The sequence below is a fragment of the Somniosus microcephalus genome, unplaced genomic scaffold, assembly GCF_052327205.1.
Source record: "Somniosus microcephalus isolate GS21.2 unplaced genomic scaffold, FLI_Smic_1.0 unresolved_chr8, whole genome shotgun sequence".
NCBI classification, from domain to species: domain Eukaryota; kingdom Metazoa; phylum Chordata; class Chondrichthyes; order Squaliformes; family Somniosidae; genus Somniosus; species Somniosus microcephalus.
Window position 1 is genome coordinate 19,374,887 of NW_028225186.1, and position 20,123 is coordinate 19,395,009.

Below are 20,123 nucleotides of genomic sequence, written 5' to 3' on the forward strand. Positions count from 1 at the left end.
TTTGATTGTGGTCTGACAGTGTTGTTTGCGGTTTGACTTTGAATGCTCTGAAAGAGGATGGGTCCAAATCTGTAATCATATAGTCTACTGTGCTGCAGCCAAGAGGTGAGCAATAGGTCGATCTTCCGAGGAGGTCTCCCATGAACCTACCATTGACAATGTACAGACACAGGCCTCGACAGAGCTGTAGGAGCTGTTTTCCGTTGGTATTTGTCTGCTTGTCGCAGTTATGCCTGTATGGAAGGGAAGGGATATCGAAGTGCCTCCTTATTGTTAATCCTGTCATTGCTGCTATTGACCCAGGATAAGGCAAAGGTACAGACACACAATGTAAGCACAGAATAAAGCCTTAACCATCTGGCCCCCGCATGTCAGCTCACTGTCGTCTTTCCATCCAACATCTGCTTTAATCTGGGCCAGACTGATGGAGTGAACGACTCCTCGGTCCGTGGTAATCTGACACTGGTGGACATCAATCCACAGCACAAGACTGTCCACACTGGAGCCCAACAGGAGATCTCAGTCAAACTCCCAGTGGCCTGAGGATTGGCTGGTGTGAGAAATCCAGCTAACAAACCTTTCATATTATCCGCTAATTTTGATACAACACTGGCTCCCACGACAGGATAGCCCTGGTGCTACCCATTGCAGGTAATTCCAGGATATACCTGCAGGGACAGTGATTACATGTAATGCCCAGATACCCTTGGTGGGACAGCGATTACAGGAAATGCCCAGATACCCCTGTTGGGACAGTGATTACAGGTAATGCCCAGATACCCCTGGTGGGACAGTGATTACAGGTAATGCCAAGATACCCCTGGTGGGACAGTGATTACAGGAAATGCCCAGATACCCCTGGTGGGACAGTGATTAGAGGTAATGCCCAGATACCCCTGGTGGGACAGTGATTACAGGTAATGCCTGAATATCCCTCATGTGAAGGTGATTACAGGTAATGCCCAGATACGCCTGGTGGGACAGTGAATAGAGGTAATGCCCGGATACCCCTGGTGGGACAGTGAATACAGGTAATGCCCAGATACCCCTGGTGGGACAGTGATTACAGGTAATGCCAAGATACCCCTGGTGGGGCAGTGATTACAGGAAATGCCCAGATAACCCTGGTTGGACGGAGATTACAGGTAATGTCCGGATACACCTGGTGGGACAGTGAATACAGGTAATGCCCAGATACCCCTGGTGGGACGGTGATTGCAGGTAATGCCCGGATACCCCTGGTGGGATGGTGATTACAGGTAATGCCCAGATACCCCTGGTGGGACGGTGATTACAGGTAATGCCCAGATACCCCTGGTGGGATAGTGATTACTGGTAATGCCCGGATACCCCTCATGTGAAGGTGATTACAGGCAATGCCTGGATACCCCTGGTGGGACAGTGATTACAGGTAATGCCCATATACCCCGGAGGGACGGCGATTACAGGCAATGCCCAGATACCCCTGGTGGGACAGTGATTACAGGAAATGCCCAGATACCCCTGGAGGGACAGTGATTACAGGTAATGCCCAGATACCCCTGGAGGGACGGTGATTACGGGTAATGTCCAGATACCCCCGGTGGGACGGTGATTACAGGAAATGCCCAGATACCCTGGTGGGACAGTGATTACAGGTAATGCCCAGATACCCCTGGTGGGACGGTGATTACAGGTAATGCCCAGATAACCCTGGAGGGACAGTGATTACAGGTAATGCCCAGATAACCCTGGAGGGACAGTGATTACAGGTAATGCCCAGATACCCCTGGTGGGACAGTGATTACAGGTAATGCCTGGATACCCCTGGTGTGAAGGTGATTACAGGCAATGCCTGGATACCCCTGGTGGGACAATGATTACGGGTAATGCCCAGATACCCCTGGTGGGACGGTGATTACAGGTAATGCCCAGATAATCCTGGTGGGACGGTGATTACAAGTAATGCCCAGATAACCCTGGAGGGACAGTGATTACAGGTAATGCCCAGATACCCCTGGTGGGATAGTGATTACTGGTTATGCCCGGATACCCCTGGTGTGAAGGTGATTACAGGTAATGCCCAGATACCCCTGGTGGGAGAGTGATTACTGGTAATGCCTGGATACCCCTGGTGTGAAGGTGATTACAGGCAATGCCTGGATACCCCTGGTGGGACAATGACTACAGGTAATGACCAGATACCCCTGGAGGGACAGTGATTACAGGTAATGCCCAGATACCCCTGGTGGGACGGTGATTACAGGTAATGCCCAGATACCGCTGGTGGGATGGTGATTACCGGTAATGTCTGGATACCCCTGCTGGGACAGTGATTGCAGGTAATGCCCAGATACCCTGGTGGGACAGTGATTGCAGGTAATGCCCAGATACCCCTGGTGGGACAGTGATTACAGGTAATGCCCAGATACCCCTGGTGGGACGGTGATTACAGGTAATGCCCGGATACCCCTGGTGTGAAGGTGATTACTGGTAATGCCCGGATACCCCTGGTGGGACGGTGATTACAGGTAATGCCCGGATACCGCTGGTGGGATGGTGATTACCGGTAATGTCTGGATACCCCTGCTGGGACAGTGATTGCAGGTAATGCCCAGATACCCCTGGTGGGACAGTGATTGCAGGTAATGCCCAGATACCCCTGGTGGGACAGTGATTGCAGGTAATGCCCAGGTACCCCTGGTGGGACGGTGATTACAGGTAATGCCCAGATACCTCTGGTGGGACGTTGATTACAGGTAAGGCCCGATACCCCCGGCTCTCTGTGGAATGAGGCCCGCTGACAGCCCCAGGGCTTTCCTCAGACGGTTGTGTGCTGTCCCCAGCCACCCCTGGAATATGGCCCTCCTGCCTGGTGCACAGCGAGTCAGCCACAGATTATGAGGCTGCAGCCCATCGAGGACCGAGCATTTGGGCGGCAGCTCACCAGTCCCGCATCCACATCTGTGGGGTCCGAAGAATGGAGGAGAGGCTGCCGAGACTGCAGCAGCGAAATCAGCCCAAGGCAATGATTAAGCGGTAACTGTCACTGCTGACAGAGGCAGGACAGAACCAGTGCCCTCAGCCCCTGTACATTTATAGCACTGCACTGTCTATCTGATGCCAGCGAGTGGCAGCATTGACTGACAATGGGGAATATGACACTGATCTCCACACACCCATCACTGTGTTACAAAAACATTTAAAAAGACTTGCATTTCTATACCAGCGTTCAGCACCTCAGGACGTCCCAAAGCACTTCACAGCCAATGAAGTACTTTTTGAAGTGCAGTCACTGTTCTAATGCAGGAAACACGGCAGCCAATTTGCGCACAGCAAGCTCCCACAAACAGCAATGTGATATGGCAAGATAATCTGTTTTTTCAGTCCTGTTGATTAAGGGATAAATATTGGCCCAGGACACCAGGGAGAATGACCATGCTCACCTTCGAATAGTGGCCGTGGGATCATTTACATCCACCTGAGAGAGCAGTTTAATGTCTCATCCGAAAGACGCACCTCCTAAAGTGCGGCGCTCCCTCCCTCCCGACAGTGCGGCGCTCCCTCAGTACTACCTCTCTGATAGTGCAGCGCTCCCTCAGTACTGCCCCTCCGACAGTGCAGCGCTCCCTCAGTACTGCCCCTCCGACAGTGCAGCGCTCCCTCAGTACCGCCCCTCCGACAGTGCAGCGCTCCCTCGGTACTGCCCCTCCAACAGTGCAGCGCTCCCTCAGTACTGCCCCCCCAACAGTGCAGCGCGCCCTCAGTACTGAGCCTCCGAAAGTGCGGCGCTCCCTCAGTATTGCCCCTCCGACAGTGCAGCGCTCCCTCAGTACTGCCCCTCCAACAGTGCAGCGTTCCCTCAGTACTGACCCTCCGAAAGTGCGGCGCTCCCTCAGTATTGCCCCTCCGACAGTGCGGCGCTCCATCAGTACTGCCCCTCCGACAGTGCAGTGCTGCCTCAGTACCGTCCCTCCGATAGTGCGGCACTCCCTCAGTCCTGCCCCTCCGACAGTGCGGCGCTCCCTCAGTCCTGCCCCTCCGACAGTGCAGCGCTCCCTCAGTACTGCCCCTCCGACAGTGCAGCACTCCCTCAGTCCTGCCCCTCCGACAGTGCAGCGCTCCCTCAATACTTCCCCTCCGACAGTGCAGCGCTCCCTCAGCACTGCCCCTCCAACAGTGCAGCGCTCCCTCAGTACTGCCCCTCCGACAGTGTGGTGCTCCCTCAGTACTGCCCCTCTGACAGTGCGGCGCTCCCTCAGTACTGCCCCTCCGACAGTGTGGTGCTCCCTCAGTACTGCCCCTCCGACAGTGCGGCGCTCCCTCAGTACTGCCCCTCCGACAGTGCAGCGCTCCCTCAGTACTGCCCCTCCGACAGTGCGGCGCTCCCCCAGTACCGCCCCTCCGATAGTGCGGCACTCCCTCAGTCCTGCCCCTCCAACAGTGCAGTGCTCCCTCAGTACTGCCCCTCCGACCGTGCGGCGCTGCCTCAGTACCGCTCCTCTGACAGTGCGCCGCTCCCTCAGTACTGAACTGGAGTGTCAGCCTGGATTTTTGTGCTCAAGTCTCTGGAGTGGGGCTCGAACCCACAACCTTCTAGCTCAGGCGAGAGAGTGCTGCCCACTGAGCTACGGCTGGAGCAGCGGCAAAACCTCCTGCTCCTCTTGGCCCCCCTAAAATAAGAGTTAAAAAGAAACTTTGACCATTTTCTGAGAGGTGGATTTGCTTATTCCAAGTGGCCTCAAACAGGCAGGAGTTCCAGCCCCTGGTATCCAGACCTAAGATCAGCAGTGTAAACAGGGCAGCAAGTCACCCAGGACCATTCTGCACTGTGACTGCCCTGGTTACGGCAGGGAGGATGCCTGACCCTTGGCCCGACGAAACTCGCTGACTGCTCGGTACATAACCCGGTTATCTTATTCATATCTCTCTCGGCATCAATCTCCAACAGATCCTGTAGTGCCAAGCTTTCCTACAAAAGGAGGTTGAAAGTCCAAATATGTCCAATTCTGGGCACCGCACTTTAGGAAAGATGTGAAGGCCTTTGAGAGGGTGCAGCAAAGATTAACGAGAATGATTCCAGGATTGAGGTACTTCAGTTACTTTGACAGACTGGAGAAGCTGGGGTTGTTCTCCTTGGAGCAGAAAAGATTGAGGGGAGATTTGATGGAGGTGCTCAAAATCATGAGGGGTCTGGACAGAGTAGAGAGTGACAAACTGTTCCCATTGGCAGAAGGGTAGAGAATCAGAGGACACAGATTTAAGTTGATTTGCAAAAGAACCAAAGGCGACATAAGAAAAAACTTTTTTACGCAGCAAGGAGGAAAAATTCAGTTGTCTGCGCCTCCCGTTAGCGCCTTAAGAGGGCGCTAATGGGCCGCAGAGCAACTAGCGCCCGGGCGCGGCGATGTTTGCGTCGCTCGCGTAATTAACTAGACATTTTGTGGCGGCGCTAAACACTACCGCCACGATCTCCTGCGCCGGTAGATCGTGATTCAGTCGAGTGCGCAACTCCCCGGTAGTGCCCCGGACCAGATATTGAGTGGCACCCCCTGCCTTACCACCTGCTGCTAGCAACGACAGGTTGAGGGGAGCGTTTTGCAGTCGGGAAGGGACTGGGGGAGCGCTATTTAAAGGCGACCGCTTCTGCCTTTTTTTGTTGGTGACATTTTTGCACCACGCATTCTGAGAGAGAGAGAGAGAGACTTCTGGAGATTCAACGCTGTGTGAAGGAGTTTTGCATACTGAGCAGCACTTTGCTGGTTCATTTTGATTTGCCCTTCCTTGTATCGATTTAGAAGAGACTGTGGGGGCTGCACTCTGAGCTGTTTCCCTGGGCCTCTCCATTGTTCTTTCCAGCAGATTTGATGTACAGGTCTCTCCAGGCCGAGATTCAAGGCTGCAATGAGCAGGATGTGGATGGAGAGCAAGATCGACCCTCCCCTTTAAGATAAAAACAGAAAAATGCTGGAGAAACTCAGCAGGTCAAGCAGCATCTGCGAAGAGAGAAACAGAGTTAATGTTTCAGGTCGATGACCATTCGTCAGAACTGGCCGGCGCCAGTGTGTCTGTGTTCCATTGCTGACTGACATCACAATAGCTTCGCCAGCGCTGAGGTAGCGCCTCACTCCTCGGTCTATGCGCCTTAAGACAGGTGTGAAGCACATGATTTCGCCCTCCAATCACCCCCTGGGGCGATAAAAGCCAAGTTTGCCATCAGAGGCGCTAATTAGCGCCAGGCGCTAAACTTTGCGCACGGCCGCTAATGGCGCCCCAAACGGGGCGATACTGAATTTTGCCCCCCAAGTGTTTAAGATCTGGAATGCACCGCCTGACAGGGTGGTGGAGGCAGACTCAATCATGGCTTTCAAAAGGGAGCTGGATAAGTATCTGAAGGAAAGAAATGTGCAGGGCTATGGGGAAAAGGCGGGGGAGTGGGACTAGCTGAAGTGCTCTTGTAGAGAGCCGGCACAAGCTCGACGGGCAGAATGGCCTTCTTCCATGCTGTCATCATTCTATGATCCTAAATGGCCTTTGTTGGATTGCCCTTCCCCTCCAGGTTAATCACCCGCTGAAAGAGCAGCGGGAAGTTTATAAGGAATGGCCTCTCCTGGCAAATCCCATACTGCCAGTTCACTATCATACACATGCTCTTTAAATCTTCACTCATCAGACCAAAGATGCCCTGATTAAAAACAAATCTTTAAAAATAGAGGAAAATTGGTTTTGATCAATGCACTCACACCCACCGATATGTTCCACACCCGACCACAGCACACTCATGCGTCTTAGTTAGTGGGGGTGGTCCCCACAATAAAATATCCAGCCAACCTTGTCTGGGTTCAACACAGAATATGGTGATTTGGGCATGGTACAGGCAACTGGTGGATAGGGACATTACCCCAGTAACAGGGAGTGGGATGGTGATTACCGGTAATGTCTGGATACCCCTGCTGGGACAGTGATTGCAGGTAATGCCCAGATACCCTGGTGGGACAGTGATTGCAGGTAATGCCCAGATACCCCTGGTGGGACAGTGATTACAGGTAATGCCCAGATACCCCTGGTGGGACGGTGATTACAGGTAATGCCCGGATACCCCTGGTGTGAAGGTGATTACTGGTAATGCCCGGATACCCCTGGTGGGACGGTGATTACAGGTAATGCCCGGATACCGCTGGTGGGATGGTGATTACCGGTAATGTCTGGATACCCCGGCTGGGACAGTGATTGCAGGTAATGCCCAGATACCCCTGGTGGGACAGTGATTGCAGGTAATGCCCAGATACCCCTGGTGGGACAGTGATTGCAGGTAATGCCCAGATACCCCTGGTGGGACGGTGATTACAGGTAATGCCCAGATACCTCTGGTGGGACGTTGATTACAGGTAAGGCCCGATACCCCCGGCTCTCTGTGGAATGAGGCCCGCTGACAGCCCCAGGGCTTTCCTCAGACGGTTGTGTGCTGTCCCCAGCCACCCCTGGAATATGGCCCTCCTGCCTGGTGCACAGCGAGTCAGCCACAGATTATGAGGCTGCAGCCCATCGAGGACCGAGCATTTGGGCGGCAGCTCACCAGTCCCGCATCCACATCTGTGGGGTCCGAAGAATGGAGGAGAGGCTGCCGAGACTGCAGCAGCGAAATCAGCCCAAGGCAATGATTAAGCGGTAACTGTCACTGCTGACAGAGGCAGGACAGAACCAGTGCCCTCAGCCCCTGTACATTTATAGCACTGCACTGTCTATCTGATGCCAGCGAGTGGCAGCATTGACTGACAATGGGGAATATGACACTGATCTCCACACACCCATCACTGTGTTACAAAAACATTTAAAAAGACTTGCATTTCTATACCAGCGTTCAGCACCTCAGGACGTCCCAAAGCACTTCACAGCCAATGAAGTACTTTTTGAAGTGCAGTCACTGTTCTAATGCAGGAAACACGGCAGCCAATTTGCGCACAGCAAGCTCCCACAAACAGCAATGTGATATGGCAAGATAATCTGTTTTTTCAGTCCTGTTGATTAAGGGATAAATATTGGCCCAGGACACCAGGGAGAATGACCATGCTCACCTTCGAATAGTGGCCGTGGGATCATTTACATCCACCTGAGAGAGCAGTTTAATGTCTCATCCGAAAGACGCACCTCCTAAAGTGCGGCGCTCCCTCCCTCCCGACAGTGCGGCGCTCCCTCAGTACTACCTCTCTGATAGTGCAGCGCTCCCTCAGTACTGCCCCTCCGACAGTGCAGCGCTCCCTCAGTACTGCCCCTCCGACAGTGCAGCGCTCCCTCAGTACCGCCCCTCCGACAGTGCAGCGCTCCCTCGGTACTGCCCCTCCAACAGTGCAGCGCTCCCTCAGTACTGCCCCCCCAACAGTGCAGCGCGCCCTCAGTACTGACCCTCCGAAAGTGCGGCGCTCCCTCAGTATTGCCCCTCCGACAGTGCAGCGCTCCCTCAGTACTGCCCCTCCAACAGTGCAGCGTTCCCTCAGTACTGACCCTCCGAAAGTGCGGCGCTCCCTCAGTATTGCCCCTCCGACAGTGCGGCGCTCCATCAGTACTGCCCCTCCGACAGTGCAGTGCTGCCTCAGTACCGTCCCTCCGATAGTGCGGCACTCCCTCAGTCCTGCCCCTCCGACAGTGCGGCGCTCCCTCAGTCCTGCCCCTCCGACAGTGCAGCGCTCCCTCAGTACTGCCCCTCCGACAGTGCAGCACTCCCTCAGTCCTGCCCCTCCGACAGTGCAGCGCTCCCTCAATACTGCCCCTCCGACAGTGCAGCGCTCCCTCAGCACTGCCCCTCCAACAGTGCAGCGCTCCCTCAGTACTGCCCCTCCGACAGTGTGGTGCTCCCTCAGTACTGCCCCTCTGACAGTGCGGCGCTCCCTCAGTACTGCCCCTCCGACAGTGTGGTGCTCCCTCAGTACTGCCCCTCCGACAGTGCGGCGCTCCCTCAGTACTGCCCCTCCGACAGTGCGGCACTCCCTCAGTCCTGCCCCTCCAACAGTGCAGTGCTCCCTCAGTACTGCCCCTCCGACCGTGCGGCGCTGCCTCAGTACCGCTCCTCTGACAGTGCGCCGCTCCCTCAGTACTGAACTGGAGTGTCAGCCTGGATTTTTGTTCTCAAGTCTCTGGAGTGGGGCTCGAACCCACAACCTTCTAGCTCAGGCGAGAGAGTGCTGCCCACTGAGCTACGGCTGGAGCAGCGGCAAAACCTCCTGCTCCTCTTGGCCCCCCTAAAATAAGAGTTAAAAAGAAACTTTGACCATTTTCTGAGAGGTGGATTTGCTTATTCCAAGTGGCCTCAAACAGGCAGGAGTTCCAGCCCCTGGTATCCAGACCTAAGATCAGCAGTGTAAACAGGGCAGCAAGTCACCCAGGACCATTCTGCACTGTGACTGCCCTGGTTACGGCAGGGAGGATGCCTGACCCTTGGCCCGACGAAACTCGCTGACTGCTCGGTACATAACCCGGTTATCTTATTCATATCTCTCTCGGCATCAATCTCCAACAGATCCTGTAGTGCCAAGCTTTCCTACAAAAGGAGGTTGAAAGTCCAAATATGTCCAATTCTGGGCACCGCACTTTAGGAAAGATGTGAAGGCCTTTGAGAGGGTGCAGCAAAGATTAACGAGAATGATTCCAGGATTGAGGTACTTCAGTTACTTTGACAGACTGGAGAAGCTGGGGTTGTTCTCCTTGGAGCAGAAAAGATTGAGGGGAGATTTGATGGAGGTGCTCAAAATCATGAGGGGTCTGGACAGAGTAGAGAGTGACAAACTGTTCCCATTGGCAGAAGGGTAGAGAATCAGAGGACACAGATTTAAGTTGATTTGCAAAAGAACCAAAGGCGACATAAGAAAAAACTTTTTTACGCAGCAAGGAGGAAAAATTCAGTTGTCTGCGCCTCCCGTTAGCGCCTTAAGAGGGCGCTAATGGGCCGCAGAGCAACTAGCGCCCGGGCGCGGCGATGTTTGCGTCGCTCGCGTAATTAACTAGACATTTTGTGGCGGCGCTAAACACTACCGCCACGATCTCCTGCGCTGGTAGATCGTGATGTCAGTCGAGTGCGCAACTCCCCGGTAGCGCCCCGGACCAGATATTGAGTGGCACCCCCTGCCTTACCACCTGCTGCTAGCAACGACAGGTTGAGGGGAGCGTTTTGCAGTCAGGAAGGGACTGGGGGAGCGCTATTTAAAGGCGACCGCTTCTGCCTTTTTTTGTTGGTGACATTTTTGCACCACGCATTCTGAGAGAGAGAGAGAGAGACTTCTGGAGATTCAACGCTGTGTGAAGGAGTTTTGCATACTGAGCAGCACTTTGCTGGTTCATTTTGATTTGCCCTTCCTTGTATCGATTTAGAAGAGACTGTGGGGGCTGCACTCTGAGCTGTTTCCCTGGGCCTCTCCATTGTTCTTTCCAGCAGATTTGATGTACAGGTCTCTCCAGGCCGAGATTCAAGGCTGCAATGAGCAGGATGTGGATGGAGCGCAAGATCGACCCTCCCCTTTAAGATAAAAACAGAAAAATGCTGGAGAAACTCAGCAGGTCAAGCAGCATCTGCGAAGAGAGAAACAGAGTTAATGTTTCAGGTCGATGACCATTCGTCAGAACTGGCCGGCGCCAGTGTGTCTGTGTTCCATTGCTGACTGACATCACAATAGCTTCGCCAGCGCTGAGGTTACGCCTCACTCCTTGGTCTATGCGCCTTAAGACAGGTGTGAAGCACATGATTTCGCGCTCCAATCACCCCCTGGGGCGATAAAAGCCAAGTTTGCCATCAGAGGCGCTAATTAGCGCCAGGCGCTAAAGTTTGCACACGGCCGCTAATGGCGCCCCAAACGGGGCGATACTGAATTTTGCCCCCCAAGTGTTTAAGATCTGGAATGCACCGCCTGACAGTGTGGTGGAGGCAGACTCAATCATGGCTTTCAAAAGGGAGCTGGATAAGTATCTGAAGGAAAGAAATGTGCAGGGCTATGGGGAAAAGGCGGGGGAGTGGGACTAGCTGAAGTGCTCTTGTAGAGAGCTGGCACAAGCTCGACGGGCAGAATGGCCTTCTTCCATGCTGTAATCATTCTATGATCCTAAATGGCCTTTGTTGGATTGCCCTTCCCCTCCAGGTTAATCACCCGCTGAAAGAGCAGCGGGAAGTTTATAAGGAATGGCCTCTCCTGGCAAATCCCATACTGCCAGTTCACTATCATACACATGCTCTTTAAATCTTCACTCATCAGACCAAAGATGCCCTGATTAAAAACAAATCTTTAAAAATAGAGGAAAATTGGTTTTGATCAATGCACTCACACCCACCGATATGTTCCACACCCGACCACAGCACACTCATGCGTCTTAGTTAGTGGGGGTGGTCCCCACAATAAAATATCCAGCCAACCTTGTCTGGGTTCAACACAGAATATGGTGATTTGGGCATGGTACAGGCAACTGGTGGAGAGGGACAGTACCCCAGTAACAGGGAGTGCTCGGGGGCTGTACCCCAGTAACAGGGAGCGCTCCAGTAACAGGCAGTGCCCGGGGACTGTACCCCAGTAACAGGCAGTGCCCAGGGACTGTACCCCAGTAACAGGGAGTGCCCGGGGACTGTACCCCAGTAACAGGGAGTGTCCATGGACTGTACCCCAGTAACAGGCAGTGCCCGGGGACTGTACCCCAGTAACAAGGAGTGCCCAGGTACTGTACCCCAGTAACAGGGAATGCCCAGGGACTGTACCCCAGTAACAGGGAGTGCCCAGGGACCGTACCCCAGTAACAGGGAGTGCCCAAGGACTGTACCCCAGCAACAGGGAGTGCCCAGGGACTGTACCCCAGTAACAGGCAGTGCCCGGGGAATGTACCTCAGTAACAGGGAGTGCCCAGGGACTGTACCCCAGTCACAGGGAGTGCCCAGGGACTGTACCCCAGTAACAGGGAATGCCCAGGGACTGTACCCCAGTAACAGGGAGTGCCCAGGGACCGTACCCCAGTAACAGGGAGTGCCCAAGGACCGTACCCCTGTAACAGGGAGTGCCCAGGGTCTGTACCCCAGTAAAAGGTAGTGCCCCGGGACCGTACCCCAGTGACAGGGAGTGCCCAGGGACAGTACCCCAGTCACAGGGAGTGCCATGGGACTGTACCCCAGTAACAGGGAGTGCCCAGGCACCGTACCCCAGCAACAGGGTGTGCCCGGGGACTGTACCCCAGTAACGGGGAGTGCCAGGGACCGTACCCCAGTAACAGGGAGCGCCCAGGGACTGTACCCCAGTAACAGGGAGTGCCCAGGGACCGTACCCCAGTAACAGGGAGTGCCCAGGGACTGTACCCCAGTAACAGGGAGTGCCCGGGGACCGTACCCCAGTAACAGGGAGTGCCCGGGGACTGTACCCCAGTAACAGGGAGTGCCCGGGGACTGTACCCCAGTAACAGGGAGTGCCCAGGGACTGGCAGGAGGGATGGTAACCAGAGGTAGAATTGTCTTATGCAGCGAATGTTAAGGCCTCATGAATATCAGGATAAGTTATCACGGCCCAGTTACTCTGTCATTCGAGTCTTGCACACGTTGCTAATGTGGCATTTTTCACACTGGCAATGAGTTGACTGATAGCCGTGCTGTGATCAGCTAAGTTTGTTAGGGAGATGCAGTCGGCAAAATAATACATGGAAGACGGATAATAACCGTGACTCTCTGACACTGCGAGGCAAGGAAGCGAATGCTGCACCTCGGTACCGAATGATGCGCTGCTGACTGTTGAGGCAACAGCAGCGGTGTGGAAAATTGAAAGGTTGATGAGGTGCAAGCATTGTTTCGCGCGGGTGCTTTGATTGCTGGCATTTCAAACAGCCAGAAAACGCACTGGTTCCCTGACCGGGAATCGAACCCGGGCCGCGAGCGGTGAAAGCGCCGAATCCTATCCACTAGACCACCAGGGAAGGTGTGAGAAGCGGCCTGCCAGCAAGCAGAACAAGGCAGTCTTTCCTCCTTGCTGCTTTGAAATTCAGGTCACTTTCACGCCAGGCAAACTTTTCGTACAAGATGACATTTTTTAGGCGAGATCACAAAGGACATGTTCAGGAAACCACACCATCAAGTGCGTGTAGGCGTCCACCTGAAATCTATTTGCTTCTGTGCTTCTCTCAGAGATACACAGTCAGAGAAAAGCCGTCGGGATATTGAATAATCAGCACCAAAATATCAAGGATAATACAGAGGAAACAGTAATGCACTGCTTGAGACAAAGACTCAAACATATGCACGAACACAGATGTGTGCTCACTTTGTGTGAGTATGTCTCAGATATCCATATGATTCATGGAGGCGTGCAGTACAGTGTGAGGCCATTCGGCCAATCGTGCCAGTGCTGTCCACTTGAAAGATCAGACGTGCTTTCTCCCGCTGTTATCTGCATTTCCCTGTCCTCTCTCGTTCCGCAGTGCCCCGCACAAAAGACAAACAGAAGGAGAACACTATGCTAACGAGGAATTGATGCAGGAGATTTTTATGCAGTTCCTCACCGTTTAAAATTGTTTTAGGTTCAATCTTTCGCTGTTGATCTTTTCCAAGGAGCGCTTTAAGGTGCTGCCAAAACGTTTAAAATTGGGGATGTTAACATTCCTTCCCGTCGGGGAATTTCACCCCGGTCTCCCGCGTGACAGGCGGGGATACTCACAACGAGACTAACGAGGAAGTGAGCAATGCAATGTCTGTCAGAGTAAGAATCGAGCCTGTTACACAGGAACAGGATGCCATTCAGCCCCTCAAAGCTGTTACACAGCAACAGGAGCAGAACATTCATACCCTTGATCCACTTGCACAGGTACAGCTAATAAATTATTTATGCTCATGTGATGTGTTTGCTATGAAATGAATTGTTAAAAAAATTAGCCTGCATTGACCGGGAATCGAACCCGGGTCTCCCGCGTGGCAGGCGAGAATTCTACCCCTGAACCACCAATTCACGCCGACTTAATCAATTCTATTTTCTGGTAGCTACAATTTATTTTTGACTTTTGTTAATACAAGCGGGGACACTGCGTTAACATAAAAAGCAATATGCAGCAGATACTGCATCTGGAATTGTTGATTAAATGCTGGAAACACTTCGAAGGTCCTGGAAGATCTGTGGACAGAGAAACACAGGGTTAACCTCTCAGGTGCATGAGCTCTCGGTAGAGCTAAGATTTTGCACTTTTCTACGTCCCGTGGGAGTTTCCTTCCAACGTTGTTTAGCTGCTCAAAAATTACATAATTAAGAAACTAACCTTCCCCAAAAGAAAAAATAGGAGCAGGATTGGGCCATTCGGCCCCTCGAGCCCGCCATTTAAAAAGTTCGTGGCTGATGAGATCTTCGACACAACGCAACTTTGCCGCCCGTTCCCCATAACCTTTGACTCCCCTGTAGCTGAAATGTATGTCTATCAGACATACAGAACCCGTTTGACGTCTTACAGTGTGGCCCGAGGGATAGTGTGGAGAAGCTGGGATTGCTTTCCTCTGGAGGCTAAGAGGAAATTTAATAGAGGCTTGCAAAATTACAATGGGTTTTGATAGAGGAAATAAAGACAAACGCTTTCCAATGGCAGGAGGGATGGTAACCAGAGGTAGAATTGTCTTATACAGCGAATGTTAAGGCCTCATGAATATCAGGATAAGTTATCACGGCCCAGTTACTCTGTCATTCGAGTCTTGCGCACGTTGCTAATGTGGCATTTTTCACACTGGCAATGAGTTGACTGATAGCCGTGCTGTGATCAGCTAAGTTTGTTAGGGAGATGCAGTCGGCAAAATAATACATGGAAGACGGATAATAACCGTGACTGTTCTGACACTGCGAGGCATGGAAGCGTATGCTGCACCTCGGTACCGAATGATGCGCTGCTGACTGTTGAGGCAACAGCAGCGGTGTGGAAAATTGAAAGGTTGATGAGGTGCAAGCATTGTTTCGCGCGGGTGCTTTGATTGCTGGCATGTCAAACTGCCAGAAAACGCACTGGTTCCCTGACCGGGAATCGAACCCGGGCCGCGGCGGTGAAAGTGCCGAATCCTATCCACTAGACCACCAGGGAAGCTGTAAAAAGCAGCCTGCCAGCAAGCAGAACAAGGCAGTCTTTCCTCCTTGCTGCTTTGAAATTCAGGTCACTTTCACGCCAGGCAAACTTTTCGTGCAAGATGACATTTTTTAGGCGAGATCACAAAGGACATGTTCAGGAAACCACAGCATCAAGTGCGTGTAGGCGTCCACCTGAAATCTATTTGCTTCTGTGCTTTTCTCAGAGATACACAGTCAGAGAAAAGCCGTCGGGATATTGAATAATCAGCACCAAAATATCAAGGACAATACAGAGGAAACAGTAATGCACTGCTTGAGACAAAGACTCAAACACATGCACGAACACAGATGTGTGCTCACTTTGTGTGAGTATGTCTCAGATATCCATATGATTCATGGAGGCGTGCAGTACAGTGTGAGGCCATTCGGCCAATCGTGCCAGTGCTGTCCACTTGAAAGATCAGACGTGCTTTCTCCCGCTGTTATCTGCATTTCCCTGTCCTCTCTCGTTCCGCAGTGCCCCGCAGAAAAGACAAACAGAAGGAGAACACTATGCTAACGAGGAATTGATGCAGGAGGTTTTTATGCAGTTCCTCACCGTTTAAAATTGTTTTAAGTTCAATCTTTCGCTGTTGATCTTTTCCAAGGAGCGCTTTAAGGTGCTGCCAAAACGATTAAAATTGGGGATGTTAAAATTCCTTCCCGTCGGGTAATTTCACCCCGGTCTCCCGCGTGACAGGCGGGGATACTCACAACGAGACTAACGAGGAAGTGAGCAATGCAATGTCTGTCAGAGTAAGAATCGAGCCTGTTACACAGGAACAGGATGCCATTCAGCCCCTCAAAGCTGTTGCACAGCAACAGGAGCAGAACATTCATACCCTTGATGCACTTGCACAGGTACAGCTAATAAATTATTTATGCTCATGTGATGTGTTTGCTGTGAAATGAATTGTTAAAAAAATTAGCCTGCATTGGCCGGGAATCGAACCCGGGTCTCCCGCGTGGCAGGCGAGAATTCTACCCCTGAACCACCAATGCACGCCGACTTAATCAATTCTATTTTCTGGTAGTTACAATTTATTTTTGACTTTTGTTAATACAAGCGGGGACACTGCGTTAACATAAAAAGCAATATGCAGCAGATACTGCATCTGGAATTGTTGATTAAATGCTGGAAACACCTCGAAGGTCCTGGAAGATCTGTGGACAGAGAAACACAGGGTTAACCTCTCAGGTGCATGAGCTCTCGGTAGAGCTAAGATTTTGCACTTTTCTACGTCCCGTGGGAGTTTCCTTCCAACGTTGTTTAGCTGCTCAAAAATTACATAATTAAGAAACTAACCTTCCCCAAAAGAAAAAATAGGAGCAGGATTGGGCCATTTGGCCCCTCGAGCCCGCCATTTAAAAAGTTCGTGGCTGATGAGATCTTCGACACAACGCAACTTCGCCGCCCGTTCCCCATAACCTTTGAATCCCCTGTAGCTGAAATATATGTCTATCAGACATACAGAACCCGTTTGACGTCTTACAGTGTGGCCCGAGGGATAGTGTGGAGAAGCTGGGATTGCTTTCCTCTGGAGGCTAAGAGGAAATTTAATAGAGGCTTGCAAAATTACAATGGGTTTTGATAGAGGAAATAAAGACAAACGCTTTCCAATGGCAGGAGGGATGGTAACCAGAGGTAGAATTGTCTTATGCAGCGAATGTTAAGGCCTCATGAATATCAGGATAAGTTATCACGGCCCAGTTACTCTGTCATTCGAGTCTTGCGCACGTTGCTAATGTGGCATTTTTCACACTGGCAATGAGTTGACTGATAGCCGTGCTGTGATCAGCTAAGTTTGTTAGGGAGATGCAGTCGGCAAAATAATACATGGAAGACGGATAATAACCGTGACTGTTCTGACACTGCGAGGCAAGGAAGCGAATGCTGCACCTCGGTACCGAATGATGCGCTGCTGACTGTTGAGGCAACAGCAGCGGTGTGGAAAATTGAAAGCTTGATGAGGTGCAAGCATTGTTTCGCGCGGGTGCTTTGATTGCTGGCATGTCAAACAGCCAGAAAACGCACATGGTTCCCTGACCGGGAATCGAACCCGGGCCGCGGCGGTGAAAGCGCCGAATCCTATCCACTAGACCACCAGGGAAGCTGTGAGAAGCGGCCTGCCAGCAAGCAGAACAAGGCAGTCTTTCCTCCTTGCTGCTTTGAAATTCAGGTCACTTTCACGCCATGCAAACTTTTCGTACAAGATGACATTTTTTAGGCGAGATCACAAAGGACATGTTCAGGAAACCACAGCATCAAGTGCGTGTAGGCGTCCACCTGAAATCTATTTGCTTCTGTGCTTCTCTCAGAGATACACAGTCAGAGAAAAGCCGTCGGGATATTGAATAATCAGCACCAAAATATCAAGGACAATACAGAGGAAACAGTAATGCACTGCTTGAGACAAAGACTCAAACATATGCACGAACACAGATGTGTGCTCACTTTGTGTGAGTATGTCTCAGATATCCATATGATTCATGGAGGCGTGCAGTACAGTGTGAGGCCATTCGGCCAATCGTGCCAGTGCTGCCCACTTGAAAGATCAGACGTGCTTTCTCCCGCTGTTATCTGCATTTCCCTGTCCTCTCTCGTTCCGCAGTGCCCCGCACAAAAGACAAACAGAAGGAGAACACTATGCTAACGAGGAATTGATGCAGGAGGTTTTTATGCAGTTCCTCACCGTTTAAAATTGTTTTAGGTTCAATCTTTCGCTGTTGATCTTTTCCAAGGACCGCTTTAAGGTGCTGCCAAAACGTTTAAAATTGGGGATGTTAAAATTCCTTCCCGTCGGGGAATTTCACCCCGGTCTCCCGCGTGACAGGCGGGGATACTCACAACGAGACTAACGAGGAAGTGAGCAATGCAATGTCTGTCAGAGTAAGAATCGAGCCTGTTACACAGGAACAGGATGCCATTCAGCCCCTCAAAGCTGTTGCACAGCAACAGGAGCAGAACATTCATACCCTTGATCCACTTGCACAGGTACAGCTAATAAATTATTTATGCTCATGTGATGTGTTTGCTATGAAATGAATTGTTAAAAAAATTCGCCTGCATTGGTCGGGAATCGAACGCGGGTCTCCCGCGTGGCAGGCGAGAATTCTACCCCTGAACCACCAATGCACGCCGACTTAATCGATTCTATTTTCTGGTAGCTACAATTTATTTTTGACTTTTGTTAATACAAGCGGGGACACTGCGTTAACATAAAAAGCAATATGCAGCAGATACTGCATCTGGAATTGTTGATTAAATGCTGGAAACACTTCGAAGGTCCTGGAAGATCTGTGGACAGAGAAACACAGGGTTAACCTCTCAGGTGCATGAGCTCTCGGTAGAGCTAAGATTTTGCACTTTTCTACGTCCCGTGGGAGTTTCCTTCCAACGTTGTTTAGCTGCTCAAAAATTACATAATTAAGAAACTAACCTTCCCCAAAAGAAAAAATAGGAGCAGGATTGGGCCATTCGGCCCCTCGAGCCCGCCATTTAAAAAGTTCGTGGCTGATGAGATCTTCGACACAACGCAACTTTGCCGCCCGTTCCCCATAACCTTTGAATCCCCTGTAGCTGAAATATATGTCTATCAGCCATACAGAACCCGTTTGACGTCTTACAGTGTGGCCCGAGGGATAGTGTGGAGAAGCTGGGATTGCTTTCCTCTGGAGGCTAAGAGGAAATTTAATAGAGGCTTGCAAAATTACAATGGGTTTTGATAGAGGAAATAAAGACAAACGCTTTCCAATGGCAGGAGGGATGGTAACCAGAGGTAGAATTGTCTTATGCAGCGAATGTTAAGGCCTCATGAATATCAGGATAAGTTATCACGGCCCAGTTACTCTGTCATTCGAGTCTTGCACACGTTGCTAATGTGGCATTTTTCACACTGGCAATGAGTTGACTGATAGCCGTGCTGTGATCAGCTAAGTTTGTTAGGGAGATGCAGTCGGCAAAATAATACATGGAAGACGGATAATAACCGTGACTGTTCTGACACTGCGAGGCAAGGAAGCGAATGCTGCACCTCGGTACCGAATGATGCGCTGCTGACTGTTGAGGCAACAGCAGCGGTGTGGAAAATTGAAAGGTTGATGAGGTGCAAGCATTGTTTCGCGCGGGTGCTTTGATTGCTGGCATGTCAAACAGCCAGAAAATGCACTGGTTCCCTGACCGGGAATAGAACCCGGGCCGCGGCGGTGAAAGTGCCGAATCCTATCCACTAGACCACCAGGGAAGCTGTAAAAAGCGGACTGCCAGCAAGCAGAACAAGGCAGTCTTTCCTCCTTGCTGCTTTGAAATTCAGGTCACTTTCACGCCAGGCAAACTTTTCGTGCAAGATGACATTTTTTAGGCGAGATCACAAAGGACATGTTCAGGAAACCACAGCATCAAGTGCGTGTAGGCGTCCACCTGAAATCTATTTGCTTCTGTGCTTTTCTCAGAGATACACAGTCAGAGAAAAGCCGTCGGGCTTTTGAATAATCAGCACCAAAATATCAAGGACAATACAGAGGAAACAGTAATGCACTGCTTGAGACAAAGACTCAAACACATGCACGAACACAGATGTGTGCTCACTTTGTGTGAGTATGTCTCAGATATCCATATGATTCATGGAGGCGTGCAGTACAGTGTGAGGCCATTCGGCCAATCGTGCCAGTGCTGTCCACTTGAAAGATCAGACGTGCTTTCTCCCGCTGTTATCTGCATTTCCCTGTCCTCTCTCGTTCCGCAGTGCCCCGCAGAAAAGACAAACAGAAGGAGAACACAATGCTAACGAGGAATTGATGCAGGAGGTTTTTATGCAGTTCCTCACCGTTTAAAATAGTTTTAAGTTCAATCTTTCGCTGTTGATCTTTTCCAAGGAGCGCTTTAAGGTGCTGCCAAAACGATTAAAATTGGGGATGTTAAAATTCCTTCCCGTCGGGGAATTTCACCCCGGTCTCCCGCGTGACAGGCGGGGATACTCACAACGAGACTAACGAGGAAGTGAGCAATGCAATGTCTGTCAGAGTAAGAATCGAGCCTGTTACACAGGAACAGGATGCCAT

The 20,123-nt window shown here is 51.4% G+C and overlaps 2 non-coding genes across 2 annotated transcripts; both read right to left on the minus strand.

Moving 5' to 3' along the window:
- Positions 1-15,993: 15,993 nt before the first annotated feature.
- trnag-gcc (transfer RNA glycine (anticodon GCC)) lies at positions 15,994-16,064 on the minus strand. The gene has a single exon. It is a non-coding gene; the product is annotated as a tRNA-Gly (tRNA).
- A 1,037-nt stretch (positions 16,065-17,101) lies between these two features.
- Positions 17,102-17,173, minus strand: trnae-uuc (transfer RNA glutamic acid (anticodon UUC)). Its single transcript has one exon. It is a non-coding gene; the product is annotated as a tRNA-Glu (tRNA).
- Between the last annotated feature and the right edge of the window lie 2,950 nt (positions 17,174-20,123).